Below are 11,310 nucleotides of genomic sequence, written 5' to 3'. Positions count from 1 at the left end.
TCTCCAGAGGCCACCGAGGAGCATAGGAGACACCAGGGGCTCTGCGTCAGAGCAGGGTTGCCGGGGAGGGAGGAGCAGCCCTTGTGGCCCACAGAGGATGCAGAGGCCAGGCTGAGGCAACTAGAAACTGGAGCAAGAATGCTTGCTGAACAACAGCTTGGTCCTTAAAATCCCTCTTCCCACCCAAGTGCACACATTCTTCAGGTGCAGAATTTGCATTGGCTTTCAAAGGGGTAGATGTAGGTTGGAGTGGCAAGGACAGGCTCCTACACATGCAGGTGTTCAGTCCACCTTTAGCAACCTTCTCTGAAAAATGGACTGTGTCATCTGAGCTTGTTAATGAGTTATGAATCTGAACAATTATTAATGTGCTTTCAGGCGTCTCAGATTGCAACAGGCTGTGATTGAGTCTCTTTGGTGATACCTGCTCTGTTACACTGCACAAAACTGTAAGCAGAATAACTCAGTGAATTCAGAATTTATCAGAAAGGAGATAGAAATTTCATCAGAACTCTGGAATTTTCCCTCCTCTGAATACAAACCTCTTGGTTTTTAGTCTTGTTCCATCTGAACAGCTTGAGTAGTATGTCTAGTCTGTGGTTCAGCACTGGAAAAAATCTACTGAGAAAAAAAAAATTAATGAGATTTATCATTATCTATACACTCCTGACAGAGACTGAGATTTGCCAATTTCAGTTCCCAAAAATTCAGATTTCTTGCTGAATTTAGGCAGGTGGGAAGGTATAAGAGATCAAAGTGCCTCAAAGAAAACAGAGAAGGCACTGGTAGTTTTGGCACACTTGTCATGCACTGCCATTGTTTCCTAGTGTGCTATGTGAGACCATGACTGCAAAAAAAGTTCTTTCTGCACTGAGAAGTGCAGGTATGAACACTTCTATTTGCACTTTGTAGGGGAATCAGACTGGTGTTTAATAAGTGTTATAATTTAATTAGCAGGCTAAAAAAAAAAACAAACATGATGTATCAGAACATGTCACAGAGTGCATCTATCACACCACTATACACCAAAAAAGACTGATTTTACAGAATAAACCTCTGAGGTTTTTCCTGCTATTAAAACTGAGGAAGTTTCACATACACCCAAAAAAGAAACCCCTGTGATAAGTAATATTGTCAAGGGAAAAATATTCCCATTTTAAACCAGGCTATAATCCAATTAAATTGAACTCCCAATACTAATAAAATGCTTTTACATTTTATGCAAAGTGGAAAAAAACCATAAGGTAGTCTTTTAAAAATTTTTTATTATCTCACATTTTTCAAAAACATTGATGGGTTTCTGCCAACCACAGTGAAACAATGCAATGGAGCTCAGATACACATGTCAGAACACATGTCTCTGCTCACCCCACTCTCTCCTCCACGGACAAAAATAGTTACGGGGACCCAGCATTTAGTAGGTTCAAAATACTTCTTGATGCTGAAAAGCTGTGGTGGACCATGGCTGGGAGGAGGAGGTAAGGAAGAACACAAAAGCAGTCTGCAGCTTGCTGCAACAGGAACCAGAATATCTGTCCTCAGTGAAGAGGGCAAAAATAAGGGAACCAAAACCAGAGAGGAGAAAATTTCCTTTAGCTGCTCCTCAAAGAGGCCTCCCTAAAGATGATCATAATGGAGTGGTGGAACAGGCTCCTCACCTCTTGGCACATGCCAAGAGGGGAAGTTTTGATGATTTTTTCATGTCTCCAACTTATGAAATGTCGATTTTTATGTGTATATGGGATCATGCAGGCACAACTTGACAGGAGAGAAGCAGCTGCCCAGGAAGCAGTGCCAGTAGCTGTAGAGGAGAGGGCAGAGGCTCTTCCTTCTGGGATGTGGGCAAAGCCTTGACTGCAGGGCTGCCTGGAGGCTGTATGGAGGAGAAGCTCTCTTTGTTGCCAGTGAGGGGAATGCTTCGTTTGTCAGCCCGTGGACCTGCATAACTGCAGCTGTTACTTTAGCCTGGGTGGCACCATTTCTAAAAGAACTACAAATAGGATGTATTTGTTGTTGCTGTTCTCTGGATCTTCATCTCTAAATTACCAGGGACTGTTTTGGTTCCTGTCTCCAGAAACTTTGCGGCTGGCATGTGAGTCAGATGATTTTCACTGCCAGGGCATGCTCAGCCTGTCATTTGTTCTACCCATCAACACACTGGTAACACAGCATTGATCTAGAGAGCCTGGTGATGTCCCCCATTCCCTGCTCTTGGTGGCCTGCTCACTTCAGAAGTTACTTTTGTCATCTTGGAGGATTAGCTGTTGTCAGGCTCCTCAGCGGATGTTGAGCCCTGAGACGATGCCACCTTGGCATATGAGCTGCTGTTGCCTCAGCAAAACTCTCATTTCTCTGGCTGCAAAGAGCAGATTCACATAAGGATGAGTCAGCAGACTGAAGATTTCAAAACAGATGAATGACAAGTACTGATATTTACCCTCTCCAGACACTGCAGTGTCCAAAACCTTGTGTCTTGTGACCACCAGAAACTTAATATTCACCTCCTTCAAAAGTACCATTGGTCAAAGAGTGTCTCCCCCACCCCCACCCCTTCTGAGCTGGTGACAGAAACAGTGAGAGCCCAACCATATGTACTTAGAGACATTTTAGCCATCAAAGACACTCCACATGTCTGCATAAAGCCTCACGGGACTTATCTGAGCTTTTCTGGGATAGGAGCTGAAAAGGCAGAACTTCCAGTGCTACCAGATGCTGACATTTAGGCAAATAAGTCACACTCTGGCTGACCCTGCCACAAAATTAACAGCATGTAAGAATATTTGAAGTTAAAAACCAGTTTGTTTGGGTCATCCCAAAGGTCTGCAGCCCAATTTCTTAATCCCCACAGTGGCCAGCAGCCTCTGTTGGGGTATAAGCACAAGGCATGCCTATAGAGTTCTTCCCCAACCACTCTCCAGCCCCTGGCCCATTTCCCAGCTGGATGAGCTGGAAGTCATTAAGCCATTTTAAGCCATTAACACCTTTGGCCCTCACAGTACGAAATTCCACAAGCACTCAGTTGTCATGTCTGGAGGTCACATCTGGTATTGCAAGCAGCCTTTCAGATTACTGGGCATCCTCAGTGATGTATGAGGACTGGAAAGTAAGAGGTGACATAGTGTCTCTGCCAACAGGCTTGCCAACTTTGTGATGAGGGTTTTAATCTAGGTTTGTTGGGACTTGTGGCCAAAGCCATGCATGTGGTGGCCCTAACACTTTCCAGCTGAAAGCAGCACTGTTGGCAACCAATTTGAATGCCAGAATAGCACAGATAGAACAGAAGGAATTAAAATGCTAAGCACACTTCTCCTTTACTAGTTTCTTCCTGTTTGCCTGGTGTAGAATTCAGACTTGCAGGTTTGAAATTCCAGGCTAGGTCATCAGACGTGGCTTTCTGAGAATGTGACTTTTTACCCTTGGTGAAATTAAATCTGCTTAAGACCCAGTGCACCTTCATACTAGTCTAAATTTTAGATCCCTGGGAAAATGTCTCTCTTAAAATAAGTGCATGCATTCCCTACCTAAGCAGTGGACATGAGTAGGTGCCTCTGACACCTGACAGGCAATCCCAAGTGTCCATTTCCTGGAAAGCTTCCAGGAGAACAAGGCTGTCACAGAAATACTGGGGATCTGCCTTCACAGCCTGGCCTTCTGTTCTGAGCCCACAGCTCTCACAGGTCACATACACGAGATAAAGATGAAGACATATTCATTCTTCACTATCTTCTGGCTCCCTACAGTTTGGGTTTGGGGTTGGATTTTTCCAGTATCATCCTCCAGCATCCAGTCTGAGCATCCTTTGGCCCTCACAGTACGAAATTCCACAAGCACTCAGTTGTCATGTCTGGAGGTCACATCTGGTATTGCAAGCAGCCTTTCAGATTACTGGGCATCCTCAGTGATGTATGAGGACTGGAAAGTAAGAGGTGACATAGTGTCTCTGCCAACAGGCTTGCCAACTTTGTGATGAGGGTTTTAATCTAGGTTTGTTGGGACTTGTGGCCAAAGCCATGCATGTGGTGGCCCTAACACTTTCCAGCTGAAAGCAGCACTGTTGGCAACCAATTTGAATGCCAGAATAGCACAGATAGAACAGAAGGAATTAAAATGCTAAGCACACTTCTCCTTTACTAGTTTCTTCCTGTTTGCCTGGTGTAGAATTCAGACTTGCAGGTTTGAAATTCCAGGCTAGGTCATCAGACGTGGCTTTCTGAGAATGTGACTTTTTACCCTTGGTGAAATTAAATCTGCTTAAGACCCAGTGCACCTTCATACTAGTCTAAATTTTAGATCCCTGGGAAAATGTCTCTCTTAAAATAAGTGCATGCATTCCCTACCTAAGCAGTGGACATGAGTAGGTGCCTCTGACACCTGACAGGCAATCCCAAGTGTCCATTTCCTGGAAAGCTTCCAGGAGAACAAGGCTGTCACAGAAATACTGGGGATCTGCCTTCACAGCCTGGCCTTCTGTTCTGAGCCCACAGCTCTCACAGGTCACATACACGAGATAAAGATGAAGACATATTCATTCTTCACTATCTTCTGGCTCCCTACAGTTTGGGTTTGGGGTTGGATTTTTCCAGTATCATCCTCCAGCATCCAGTCTGAGCATTATCTTCATTACTGGAGGAAACTGGCCACTGAGACAGGAGACTCCAGCTACACATTGTAAATTTCAGCAGTTTTGTAAATGCTGACTAACAGTAACTGCCAAACCCCACTTTCTCTGGGGCTTGGCAGAAAAGCTTTTCAGATACCAGGGAGAATTAAATGACTGGGTCAGATGCTGCAGCCCTTGTATCTTATTTCCAAGTGTACCATGGACTTTCCCTTTCACATGCAATCCTTTGCTTTTCTTTGTAAATCAAGGCAAAAACACATTGGAAATTTCTTGTAAAAAAGCTTTCTGTGACACTGCTTCAGGTAAATCATAATATTCATTTCTGATAAACCCAAAGTGACTCTGGCACGGATCTCACTGCACATTGCCAGGCAGCCCTTCTGGAAATGACGACATGCAAAGATGTTTCTCTTTCATCTCTAGCTTTTGATATGCAAAATCTAAAACAGAGGAAAATACCTACTCTAGTTTTAAAATTCTGGGTGTTTTTTGTGTTTCTTTGTATGGAATGAAATACAGTAGTTGCACACAATCTCAGTCCTACAGGCTACTTTCTCCAGTACAGCAGTGATCACAAAACCTCTGCCAGCTGCTTACAGAATATTTCATCAGCCTCTACATCCTGGTTGAGGGGTCTGTAACAAACTTCCATCAAGATGTCTGCCTTGTTGAGAAACAACAGAAGGGAACAACATAATCCCCATAAAAGGGATGAAATCTACGAAGTGTATCCTATAATTTTAATTGTATTATCCCTGTACTGAAGTATCTTAACTTCATTATTTCTTATTTCTATAACAATTAGGTTTGGACCAGCAACAACACTCTTTGTATTTCAATTAACAATAAATTCTTAGCTTTAGTTACATGTATGGTGCTCTTTTTGCCCATAAACAAGACCTTGAACATAAAGGGAAGAAAGACAAGCATGGGGGCTTCCCCAAATTCAGTTGCTAGCAAGGGGCCAAAAGTCACTGCAACATCACTCCTGCTCTTCCTGAGGTATGTTGTCAGCTGTGAACAGCACTAAAGGAAGTTTTAGTGTTATATTCTGTGTGGTTAATTTCACACCCACAGAGCTGAGGTCTGTCCCAGCAGTGAGGTTGCTTTGCCTCTTTCTGAGTATTTCATTTGGAGTGGGAAGGTGCTGTTTTTCTGAGCTGGGAAGTTAGGCAGGTGAAGTCTTTCTCCCTGCAGGCTGCAGAGTAGTGTTGTGTATGTGTACACCACTCACTTCACCCTTCATCCCTGCTTAGCATAAAATAAAGAATTCTTTTAAATAACAGTGAGAGCATGTAGTGCTCATTTCCACTAGATTTGGAATCAGCTATTCAGATCTTCCAGCAGAGATCCTCCTGTCCAACTTGTGAGCAAACATGCCCCAGCTGTGACATGCTCCTTCCTTCACACCAGCAAGCTTTGTTTTCTATCTACCCATTAGCTGCACAACTGCTGGGGGGAAAAAATTCTACATTAACCACCCTCAAAATGCACACAAGTTTTCCTTTCATAACCCAGGTGCTCTCATCCAACTGCAGGTCAGGTGGGAGTGCCACCAAAAGTAGGAGACCACAGCTCCCAGGCAACCATCCAACACCTCATATTGCACAGTACAGTAGAGAATTACACAGCTTGTGTATAAAGGGACCAGGGAGCACTGTCTGGTGCCACCAGTGTGCAGCAAACACTGGAGACGAAATCCAACAGGGAAACACAGAGAAGTAGGCCAACACAATGCTGCAGAAATGGTAGCAGGAGTTCCAAAACTTTTCTAGCTCTACAGGCCAAGTTACAACATGATATGGATCCTCTTTTGTTTTGAGACCATCTCAACTAGTCAAGTTGTAATTTCACTTGCTAGTGCTGATTTTAGACATGTGGCACTTAACACAGGCAGTTACGCCTGATTCCACAGAGCTGAAGCACCCAGTATCCACACTTCTCCCTGAAGTAAGTCACCTGGGACATGACCATTTACACTAGCTAATGTTTCTACTCTGTCTCACTGTGTGGCTCCACGATGGACACTGATGTTGATGGGAAGCCTGCCACTAGCAGGAACTGGGAAGCAGTCATTTACACAGCATCAGTGCTAGGATACTGGCATGAGTTCAACATAAACCATATTTGTAAACTAGTTTTTCTACCTGAAGACTTGTCCTTTTTAAAACCAATTGGTCAAATACTCTCAAATTTATTTATGATAATGAAAAACACAGTTCAGCCATATAAACAAGTAACCAGACTACAAGTACTGCCATGTTTATGATACACCATGCCTGCATTTGAGACTGGATAATGTTAACAAGAATTTTTTTAATATTCTCTACCCAGAAGTTGTATAATCTGGCATGTTTGTTATCTACAGGAAGAAGTCATTATCTTTGGATGGATGAAACCTCACAAGTTTTTGTGCAGTCATACAATCTGGATATCACCTAATATGGCTGGTTTCGATTATGTCAAGCAAAGAAACAAAAATAAAAACCAAAAGAAAGAAACAAACAACAAATAATCCAAACAAAAAACCCAAAACCTGATGTGGTTTGGGCCCAACATAAGAACAAAGGAACAGCCTCATGGCTGCTCACTCAGCTCTCACAACTTGCACTCTGGGATGAGAAGGACAGAGCTCATGGGTCCAGACAAAAGACAAGGAGGCTCCTTCACCAGTTAAGGTCCCAGGCAAAACAGATTCAACTTGGGGAAAAAATAATCATTTAATTTCACACTAATCAAACACACACAGGACACAGACACACCCAGAGAAGAGCCTGCATATGTTACCCCACCCCTCCCTTCTTCCCGGGCCCAAATCCCTCTGTTCCCGGTTTCTCTCCCTCCTTCCCCCCAGCGGCACAGGGGGATGGGGATGGGGTTTAGAGTCAATTCACAGGCTGGTGGTTCTTCCTGCTCCTTCCTTCGCAGGAAGAAGGATTCCTTTCATGCTTTCCCACGGGGTCCCTCCCATGGGAAAGTCCTCCACCAACCTCTCCTTCATGAGTCCTTCCCACGAGGTCTGGAGCTGCTCCAGCCTGGGCTTCCCACAGAGTTAGGGGCTGCTTTGGGACAAACTCCCCTGGCACCAGGGTCTTCCAAAACTGCACAATCAGAGTCCACAGGCAGCAAATCCTCCAGCCACAAAACCCAAGTCCAGTGGTCAAGCTCACCCCTCCTGGCACCTTCAGGGAATGTTCCACCACGTTCCTCTATGAGTGCAGGGGCACAGCTGCCATCTCGCCATGGGCTGCAGGGAAACTTCTGCTTGGGCACCTTCTTCCCCTTCTTCCTCACCAACCACCAGCACGTCTCTCCTTCCCCAGCACCCATCTCTTCCTCCAGCACAGCTCTTCTCCCTCAAGTGCCTCTCTGCTCAGGTGTTATAGCTGTTCTTTTGTATGTTAATGGCAGAGACATCTATTGTCCCTCTAATGGCTCCTTGGCTGAGTTTTTGGAGCAGGGGGAACTTTTCAGCTTCTTACCTCCTGGGCCCCTTCTCCTGCTACCAAAAAAACCCCACCAAATCAAACTAGAACAAAACCAAAAGCCAAAACCCCAAACAAGACAACACAAAAAAAACCCCAAACAAACAGGTCACATCTCACATAGTCACAAAGTAACAACAAAAGCAACAAAACATTTATCATAATAGAATATTGTAAGAATAATGGGAATCCTAATTATACTGTTACTATAAATATTACATAAGCTCTAATAACAGTGTATTTATTCCACCATCAGTTGCCTCTGCCAAGGCATTCCATGCAGTCCATGGCGTGTTTGCTGAGTGGCACTTTCAGAGTGCAAGTCCAGCTCTTCATCTAACATCACCTGAACATCTAACCTAAATCTCCCTTCTTCTAGTTTACAGCCATTGCCCCTCATCCTGTTGCTACACATCCTTGTAGTCCCTCTCCAGCTTTCCTGTAGCCCCTTCAGGCACTGGAACGTGCTATAAGGTCTCCCTGGAGCTTTCTCTTCTCCAGGCTGAACAGCCCCAACTTCCTCAGCCTGTTTTCATAGCACAGCTGGTCTGGCCCTTTGATCATCTTCATGGCCCCCTTCTGCACTCACTTGAACAGATTCATCTTGAGGGCTCCAGAACTGGACACATAAATCAGTGCCTGATTCTTACTTAGGTACAAAGTAGCTAAATTGGGAGAAGGACACAGACACATACCCCGAAAAGTGGTTCCTTCTGAATGGTTTGGTGTCTCATATCTAGCTGTTCTCTGTCATTTTCACAGCTGGGACCCAAATCAGAATAAACCGTGAACTCTTTGCCATCCCTTGCCCAGAGCTGTGAAAAAGCAAGTGTTGTTCATCCCTAATTTCTGAATAAAAGTTTAATTTTAGCCTCTGAAGAATCCAAAGAAAAAAAAAAATGGAAGCTGACTTAAAGGTAGTATGTTAAAAATGCCTTTGCTTTGAAAATATGTTGAATCCCACGTGGGTTAAATTAGGAGTAGTCCAGTCCCTACCAAGGTACCAGGCACTCTGGACTCCAGGGCTGCACTGATTAATATAAAAACAGGTTTGCCAGCAGCACTGACACATTTGTAGAGGGCAGGTACAGACTATTTGTGATTTTTGCATACAGTTCCTTAAGCAGCTTAGATTATCTGCAAACCCCACCAGCATTCCTCAGCCCCGGATAGTGGATTCTGAAGTACTAGGCATTAAATAATGAACTAAGGCTGCAAAAGGCTTTGCAGTGGAAGTTTTCTCTCCCTTCCCCATGCAGTTTTTACTATGGTATTCCTAGGCAAAGCTAACGCTGCAAGATAAAACAGACTTCAGATAAATACATTCATATAATTAAGACCTGCAGTTTCAAGTCCAGGGATTTCCCTGGTGGATCTTGTGCTTTGAATAAAATAAAATAAAATAAAATAAAATAAAATAAAATAAAATAAAATAAAATAAACTTCTAAGCAAGAAATTCAGGTGAGTGTAGTTCTTCATGTAATAGTCACCAACACTTCAATAAGGCTGTTACCCAAACTGAGGCACGTGGAAACAAATGGAAGCACAAAAAGAAATGCAGATCTTATTTAGGCAGTGTGACATTTTCTCGCAAGGTTTCAGATTTTTGATGTGATGGTCATCAATGTCAGAAATCTGTGGGAGGCATGGGTAAGGCATCATTCCCCCATGAATATTAACTCAGATGTCTGAGAGTGCACTGGAGGAACGCTTGAGTGGCAAAAGGTTTCCTGTGTAAAGTTTACGAAGCAGTTACAGTCATTGACTCTCTAGCCCTGGGACTTTCCCAGTAGATAAATTTCCTGGAAAGAGACAATGTGTTGAGTTAGGGTTTCCTGACATCTGGCTCTTCTGAACTGCCACAAATTGGATCCAAACCAGAAAAACCCTGAATTCCTCCTGCCCATGTGAAAAATCACAGTCAAGTCCTTCGTTGTCAGAAGGTAAGGGAAAAGGTAGAGAATCTTCCTCATGAATTCTACTCTATTCTACCTCAAATCTTTTTACAGTCTGTGCAGAACCTGGGAGACTACTCTGGAGATAGGCTCTTCAGCTGACGAGGAATACAAAAGGATCATTAACACTAAGTTCAGGGATTTGGGAAGTGTGGAGCTATGATGAACAAGTTTCTCACTAAGTGTTCTGGCTGGTGTGGATAGGAATCTACCTAGATACATAGAGAGATAAATAGATTTTGCCTACTGACCTAATCTGTTGTCTAGGATTTTTCAACACTGCACATGGTTTCCTGAGAGGCAGGACCTGGCCCCAACTGAAGGCCAAGGCTACTTCAGGCACTGCAAAGCTTATCTTAACTGGTCTCCTGCGAAGCAACCCCTGGCTTCCTCTCCTAGGAAGCAAAGCAGCAAGCAGTCCAGAAGAGAGGGCTGTGGTGTGGGATGGGTTGATGCAGCCTTGGAGTGTAACAGTCATATATACAGCTGACAGGGATGCTGCTGAAACAAGGTATGTGCAGCTGTGCAAGGATGCCCTGGAAGCCAGCCAGTCTTTCAAGCATGGGTATCAGCAGTAGCAAGAACCATTGATTTATTTATTTTCTATCTAGAAGTACTAGCATGCAGTTGATTTTTTCAAAACACTGTGTGATTCTTTTCAACTGGATTAAGTAAAATGTTTAGCAAATTTATTAACTTCTAAACCATTACAGTTCAAAAAATCCACAGTCTGTAGTTCTGATCAGGAAGCAGCAATGAAAATACTCAAAATCAGTAGTACCCAGTTAAAGAGTCTTGCTTTTCCTCCCACACCAATAGACAATGTTCATTACCCCAAGTTCATTAATCAACTGTCATACCAATACTACACTCCAAGACCTCATTTCCTCGAAGGAGAAGTTTGGCATAAGCTGGTGGATGCTTTTAGTCCTTCCTGCTCTGCTGTAGAAAAATTAAGGTGTGCTCTGTACCTGAGTTCACTATTGCTGGCAGGCCACATGCTGGGATGGACAGTCCTCTGTCTTGTGTCTCAGCATTTCACCCTCACTGTGGACTTTTGGAGTCATGTTGTGGAGTTTTTTGCTTCTATGATCAGTAATAGCAGGAAGTTGTGAGCAGACCAAATTTTAATATATCAGCAAAGAAGGAAAAAACAAATCCAATGCAAATCTGACTTTCTATTTTTTTTTAATTTTTTTTTTTTTTTTTTTTTTTTAAAAAACAAAAACAATTCTCCAAGGGGGGAAA

This window comes from Chaetura pelagica, unplaced genomic scaffold (genome assembly GCF_000747805.2).
Source record: "Chaetura pelagica isolate M959 unplaced genomic scaffold, ChaPel_1.0 scaffold31, whole genome shotgun sequence".
NCBI lineage: Eukaryota > Metazoa > Chordata > Aves > Apodiformes > Apodidae > Chaetura > Chaetura pelagica.
The sequence above is the reverse complement of the archived record's forward strand: the minus strand, read 5'-3'. Positions refer to the sequence as shown.